Raw genomic sequence first — 7,623 nt, forward strand, 5'->3', positions numbered from 1 at the left:
AAACCTTACGCGAGTAAGAGTCGATCCCATGGAGATTACCGGCTTGAAGCAAGCTATGGTCATCCTGTAAATTTTAGTCAGGCGGATTCAATTGGTTATGAGTTTTGATAATTGAAAGATAAATCAAACGTAAATTAAAATAAAGATACTTATGTAATTCATTGATGGGAATTTCAGATAAGCGTTTGGAGATGCTTTGTTGCTTTTGATCATCTACTTTCCTATTGTCTTCATCCAATCATGCGTGCTCCCTTCCATGGAAAGCTGTATGATCCTCTCAGTGAAAATGGTCCAGCTACGGTTTCTGTACGGCTAATCAACTGTCGGATTTCTCATCTCGGATGAAAAATACCAGGCACAGCTACTGCACGGCTAATCATCTATCGGTTCTCACTTGTGTCGAAATAGAATCTCTCTATCCGTTTGCACACTGTCACTGCACCCAACATTCGTGAGTTTGAAGCTCGTTACAGTCATCCCGCCCCAGATCCTACTCGGAATATCACAAACAAGGTTTAGACTTTCCAGATCTCAGGAATGCTGCCAATTGGTTCTAGCCTATACCACGAAGGTTCTAACCTCACGGACTCGGTCCGTGGATCAGAGACCCAAGAGACTATACTCCAGCTATTGTCCAATGACTATGTTGAACATTATGTAGACCACTTGTGGTTGTCAGGCACGCGGATCTTGGCTAAGCGAGTAACGAAGTTGGTGGGTGATTGTCACGGATCACCCCTTCATTCTAACTTAACTGAATTTAGTACGAGAGTATATCTTGGACAAGAAGTAAGCGTGAATTGAAAGAGAAACAATAGTACTTGCATTAATTCATGAAGAATAGCAGAGCTCCACACCTTAATCTATGATGTGTAGAAACTCCACCGTTGGAAAATACATAAGAGAAAAAGGTCTAGGCATGGCCGAATGGCCAGCCTCCCCAAATATGAAAAGTCGCACAAAAGTGATCCCAAGATCAAAAGATGATCCAAAAGATAATCCAAAGATGAAAATACAATAATAAAAAGTGCAATTTATACTAAACTAGTTACTAGGGATTACAAAAAATAAGTAACTATGTACATATAGTGCAGAAATTCGCTTTCGGGGCCCACTTGGTGTGTGCTTGGGCTGAGCTTTGAGCTTTACACGTGCATAGGCCTTTGTTGGAATTAAACGCCAGCTTGGATGCCAGTTTGGGCATTTAACTCCAGTTCTGGCGTTAAATGCCAGAAAAGGGTCTTTAGTGGGCGTTTTAATGCCAGTTTGGGCCATCAAATCTTGGGCAAAATATGAACTATTATATATTGCTGGAAAGCCCAAGATGTATACTTTCCAACGCAATTGAGAGCACGCCAATTGGGCTTTTGTAGCTCCAAAAAATCTACTTCGAGTGCAAGAGGGTTAGAATCCAACAACATCTACAGTCCTTTCTCAGCCTCTGAATCAGACTTTTGCTCAAGTCCCTCAATTTTAGCCAGAAAATACCTGAAATTACATAAAAATACACAAACTCATAGTAAAGTCCAGAAATGTAATTTTTTCATAAAAACTAATAAAAATATAGTAAAAAGTAACTACAATGTACTAAAAACTATGTAAAAACAATGTCAAAAAGTGTATAAATTATCCACTCATCAAATTCCATCAAAGAGAGTGGTAACCGAACCACTTCTCTTTCCTTTCTTTTCTTTTCAAAATTCCATCAAAGAGAGTGGTAACCGAACCACTTCTCTTTCCTTTCTTTTCTTTTCTCTTTCAACACAAGGTTTTGAGCTTCTTTTTGGTATTATTGGCCCAATCAACACAAGAACATTTCAGCCACAAAGTTTAGAACATTTTTGTACAAGGCTGGAAGTTAACTTCACATTGGGCTTGTCATTTTTGGCCCAAACCCAAATCTGCACAACACAAAGTTGTTAAGCAACCAATTTATAATTATAATAAAATTCCATTAACAATTTTGTAATTTAAACCCTTTTTAACAATGTTTGGTCATCACCATATTTCAAGTTTTCCAAACTCAACAATCTCCCTCTTAATGACAACCATTATTAAAAATTGAATTGAAAAAGGGTAAGGATTAAGAGTACTCCCTTGAAGATTTTGAATCCTCCCCCTTTCCATCTGTTACATAGCTCCCCCTTAATATGTGCCATTTTATTAAAGGAAGCATTACTTGTAACATTCTTAAAACCAACACTACAACATTTTCAGGTTGAGGCAACATTTAAAAAGTGTTGTCTAAAGGCTGACAAAAGGTTGTTTTTGATCTATGACAATACTTTTGGACCTAAGGTAACGTTTTTGGTCGTCGTTGCATATGCATCCGTTGCCTTAGATCAAGGCAACACTTTTTTGTTTCAAAAGCAACGCTTTTGAGAGCACACTTACCAAGTGTTGCCTTTGATTGAAAAACAACAACACTTCAAACATGTATTTGAGACAACACTTTTGCAGTGTTGTCTCTTCTCTCGTATTTTGGTCACTACTAAAAAATGTTGCCTATTTGCAATAAAATGCAACTCTTTTACGTGTTGCTTATAAATTGGAATTTGCAATCCTTTGAAGTATTGCCTATTAGTTTTGGATATGCAATCCTTTAAAGTATTGCCTTTTCTTTTGGATATGCAACCTATACAAGTGTTGCCTTTTCTTTTGGATATGCAACCATACAAGTGTTGTCTAATAATCAAATATGCAACTAATAGAAGGGTTGCCTTTTGAAAAAAAATAAAAGTTATTTTTGTAATAAAAATACAAAAAATAATAAAATTTACAATAAATTTTTTTGTTCATACATGTGTAATTATTTTAATTAATAAATTAAATTTGTACACAATAGAAAAAAATTATAAAAGAGACAAAATAACCAATAATAAAGTTCTAATTAAAATAGATATTAAAAGGTTAGATTAGTATTTCAAATACATATTTATCAATAATTTTTAACAAAATAATACACAACAAAAAATAAGCAGCATTGTTCTTAATACACAACAAAATAATTCAAAAGCTTCCTTAATCTCCTGCTTTTTCTGCTGGGTCAAATGATGGTGTCCATTCGATTTGCTGTGCTTCCTAAGTTCCCCTCTATATGATTCCCTTCTATATATAGATGACTGGAAAAACAAAAGAAGAGTTATTGTCTAGGAAGCAACATGCTATTCCTTTACCAATAAACAATGATCAATGATCGAAAGCATAGGTAAATTCTGTGTTGAACAATCTATGTTGTACTCACTGTGTCTCTCGCTCAAAAGATTAAGCCAATAGCTACACTAATCAGAAATTTGCAGCAATTGTTGTGCAACTTATTTTAAATTCAGCTACAATAATCAACCATAAGCTTCATGTATTCTTATCATTCAAAGCTACAACTAAATAGAGTTATTTTTTTAAATAAAAAACTAAGGCAATAGATTAAGTAAGAGAACTTGCAAGGTCAGGATGTGTTCGAGTAAGCTTAAGCCAATTCATTTGACTATATCCTTTTTCAAAAGGAAGTTTGGTCCGAGCTGCCGACTTTGCAACAGGACTCTTCAGTTCTGGAGACCTCTGAATCGAATTCATCCCATCACTCATAACTGATTTTTTATTCAATTCATTCGGTTGACATGAAGTCGCACTTGTTACGGTGAAAGACAAAGAACCAACCTTGTCCTCCTTTATAGAGTTCAAATTATTTGCAAAACCATCCTTCCACAAGAACCACCATCTTGATTACAAGTAGTAGTAGTGGGAGAACTTGAAGATTTTTCTTTTATGGAAATATCAGCAATATCCGAAGCAAGGTTCTTTGTTTCAATAGCCTCCTGTGAACTAACCTATAAATCCAAGGCATCAAATTAGAAGAATAACACTAGATATACAAATTCTTATCAAATTCTCAAGTAACTCAAATTCTTATCTTATGAAAAATGCTTGGATTGTGTAAAGAGAGATTATAAAGATAGAGACAAAGAGATATAGCAATTGAGATAATGACACACAAAAATAGTTTCTACAAGAGTCTAGTGAAGGCCATCATGATTTGTCTTTAAACAAAATTTTCAAAAGTAGAAATTAGCATGCCACCCTTATAATGATAACACTTTTTACCTTTTCTTCCCAAATTCCTAATCTTCTAATAAGAATCCTACCTTAGTCAATTCTCATCAACTCATCATGGATTTCAACAAGGCTAAAGATGGGATTGGCATTGTTTGTGTGCTGCTGCTGGAAGTTTTGAAGACACAATGCAAGCAAGAGAAAGGAAGCAGCTAAGACTAGGGATAGATTTGATAATATAATAGTAATGCTAATCCTTTTATTATTCATTGTGTGTACTTTGTTTGGAACAGAAAATTCTAAGTAGACAAAAATCTTTTTGTAGCTCACTTTTTTTTCTTTGGGAATTGTTAATAGGACAATGCTTACAGGAACAAAATGGATGAAAGAAATAATGGAGTATATATCACCTCATCTAGCTTAGAAATTAAATTTTCTGCACACATAGGCTTTGCAGATACTATATGCTATAAAAATATCCATGTGGAATCGCACAATATAATCCCCCAATTAAATTTTAATAAAAGGCTCACTTGCAAGCCATGACAGGAATGGACATGAATGGAAATGCTTATAATTCCGAAAACAATGAAACCAATGGTGGTGCAAACTAGGTACCCTTGGGCTCTGAAATGCTTATAATTCCGAAAACAATAAAACTAATGGCAAAAATGCTTATAACTAATTCTAATTAAAAAATAATATTTTACCTAGTATCAACTAAATAAAACATAATAAACAAACAACCCTATACCTTGCCCTTTTAGTACTTGTAGAAGATATCCCAATACCTCTTGCCTTTTTGTCATACTTCTCTGCCACGTGTATCAGCAATTCAACTAGTTAGTGCTTTAATTTCTTTGAATTTGCAGTCAATACTACTTGATTAACTAACTTTCATATATAAATTAAACTTCTAATAAATTTCTTTGAATCACTGCATGCACAAAATAACACAAATAAAGCAAGATTAATTACATATTAAAAATAATTACAAGGATGCTATTTATTATTATTAGTTACCTTGAGCTCTTGTAAGGATGAGTGACAAAACCCTCTTTAGGTGGCAGTGGCACTACATTTTTGTTAAATATATTTATGAAAAGAGTTCTTATATAAACTGAGACATGTTCTTCAACCCACTAATTAACTCTAATAATTTAGACCACTTCTAAATATGCACAGGAAAATAAGTGAAAAAATTATATGAAGAAAAAGCATGAAAGTAAAACCTGCTTTTCATAAAACCCCTAAAAGAAATATTGATCTGAACCCTTGTATAGGAAGGAGAAGAACTAGTAGATATAACCACCTTGTAAGAATAATTTTCCTGACTCTTCAGCTATTCAACAAAGCAATAATTTGAAATGTCAAAACAAATAATTACATAAATAAGCAAGATTTCAGCTATATACTTATTCATATTTTAAAAGCGGCACAATTGCATTCACAAATGCACTTTCTTAATCATTACCAAGTTCAAGTTAACTTAAATATCAACCAGCATCTTTAATGGTTACAAGCAAATAATTTTTTATGCCAATATATTGAATAATGAAAGCAAATTTGTTAACAATTAAACGAGGAGACAAGCTTCCAAATGCAAGCTATGGTGAGAACTTAGTGGAGTAATCAAGTCCTAACATTCCATTTCTGGTCTCTTTATATACCTTTAGCAAATCCTACAAATGTGAAATCTCACAATTGAGTTAGATAACCCAATGTAACAAGACACAGATTTTCCAAATCGACTATAGTCTTCATGAGGCTTATGGCATTGTTTGGATTCCAATCTCCTTTACTGTTTAATTGGTCTTCCTTGAAATTTTTCTTGCCAATAAGTGCGTTTAAGCCAAATATAAATTTGACACTGCATAAGTGCTTACAGGTATTTTCATGGATGGGAAGATATTCCAGAAGCACAATGTATCATCATCCCCTGCACCAGTGACTACTGTTTGACCATCGGGAGACATTGCAAGGTAAAGCACTCTCATGTTGTGGCCAGTTAGAGTTGCAACCTAATAATCAAATTCAATATTTTTATTACTTGAAATTCTCCACTGCCATAATAAATCGAGTAAAATATTACCCTTGCTAGCGATGGATATTTCCACACCATGATCTGATTCTATGAGTGCTTACTATCTCATTCATATTTTTACTCAAGCAAGGTTGCAAACCTAATCAAACATTGTTATTGTTATTATTATAGAACCATTGTACATTATTCATTCATGTCTCAATAGACAGCTTAGGAAAGAAACCTGGCATCCAGTGTCAATAAAGTTCAACTGATGGCCATTTGTAGTGTTCCAAAAATGGATACACTTATCGGCGGTGGAACCGCCAGACGCAAGGAGACCACTCTAGTGAGGCAACCATGCTATACCCTTCACGGCAGTTGTGTGCTCCATGAGTCTCAATGCCGATTGCTGAGAGTGCTGATTCCATACTAATAGCTGCTCATATAATAATAAATCATTACATTCAATCATGTTTTGTTTTTTTAATCTACACTAGTGTTAATAGAAGCATACCTGATTATCATTACCTCCAGAAGCAAGTTCCTTGTCATCACAGGACCATTTCAAGCCACATAATTGGAAATTGGTGACATGCATAAGTCTCGAACCAATTATGAGGTATTACTGCTTTTTTTAAGACTTCAAATTAAGAAGTGGAGAAAATGGCTTGATTCCGCGGGATTGAAGTGTGGACCATGGAGCACTGAAGAAGTCGAAGAAGAAAAAAAAGTAGAAAACAAGTCTCTGAATAGTTTTGTTATTTCAACAATTCAACCAAATTAATTATATAAAATCTGGAAGAAATTTTTGTCATGCCTGAGAGATCTATGCAAGCCTTCAAGGGAGAGATGCCTGAGGACCGAGGCGAGAGCCGAGAGGCTTGAGAGGAAGAGGTGAACGACGGAGAGTTGTCGACTCGCCTGAGATGGACAGAGCACGACACCACAGCAGAGCAAAGCAGAGGTTTCAGAACGGTGGAGTGGAGAAGAGATTTCAAAATGGCGGAGAAGAGCAGAAGTCTCAGAACGGCGAGGGTAGATGAACACATCAGATCAAACTATAGCAGAACGCGATGCGAGCAGAGTAGAACACGGCGCGAGCTTAAGTAGTGGTGAACACGACGACGACGAGCAGAGAGGAATGCACAACGCGCGTCAATTTCGTTAAAGGGAAAAATTGAGTTAGGGTTAGGATTTTGATTTTGAAATGGTATGGTTCGAGACTTGAGTTTTGTTTCTAAGTAATGGTAGCCAGGAATGTGATGAATCAATTATTGCTTGATGTGTTTTTTGCTTCTTTTCATAATTTTGGTTGAGTTTAGGAGGAGAAGAGTAATTTTAAAAAATAAATAAAATAAAAATTTAGTGAAATAACTTTAGACAACACTTACAATGGGAAGTTCATTAAACATTTAAAGGCAACTCTTAGAAAGTATAATAGATAAATACTATAAGTGTTGCCTATTTAATTTATAAAGCAACGCTTTTTCACATGTATCTTAAATTGATCAAAGAGAACGTTTGTAGTATGTTGGTTAATAAAGAGT

General features: G+C 34.8%; 1 pseudogene; it reads right to left on the reverse strand.

The window, feature by feature from the left end:
* Positions 1 to 3,423: 3,423 nt before the first annotated feature.
* On the reverse strand, positions 3,424 to 6,674 carry LOC107469354 (protein FIZZY-RELATED 3-like; annotated as a pseudogene).
* Positions 6,675 to 7,623: the final 949 nt, after the last annotated feature.

The sequence above is a fragment of the Arachis duranensis genome, chromosome 10 (assembly GCF_000817695.3).
Source record: "Arachis duranensis cultivar V14167 chromosome 10, aradu.V14167.gnm2.J7QH, whole genome shotgun sequence".
Taxonomy (NCBI): domain Eukaryota; kingdom Viridiplantae; phylum Streptophyta; class Magnoliopsida; order Fabales; family Fabaceae; genus Arachis; species Arachis duranensis.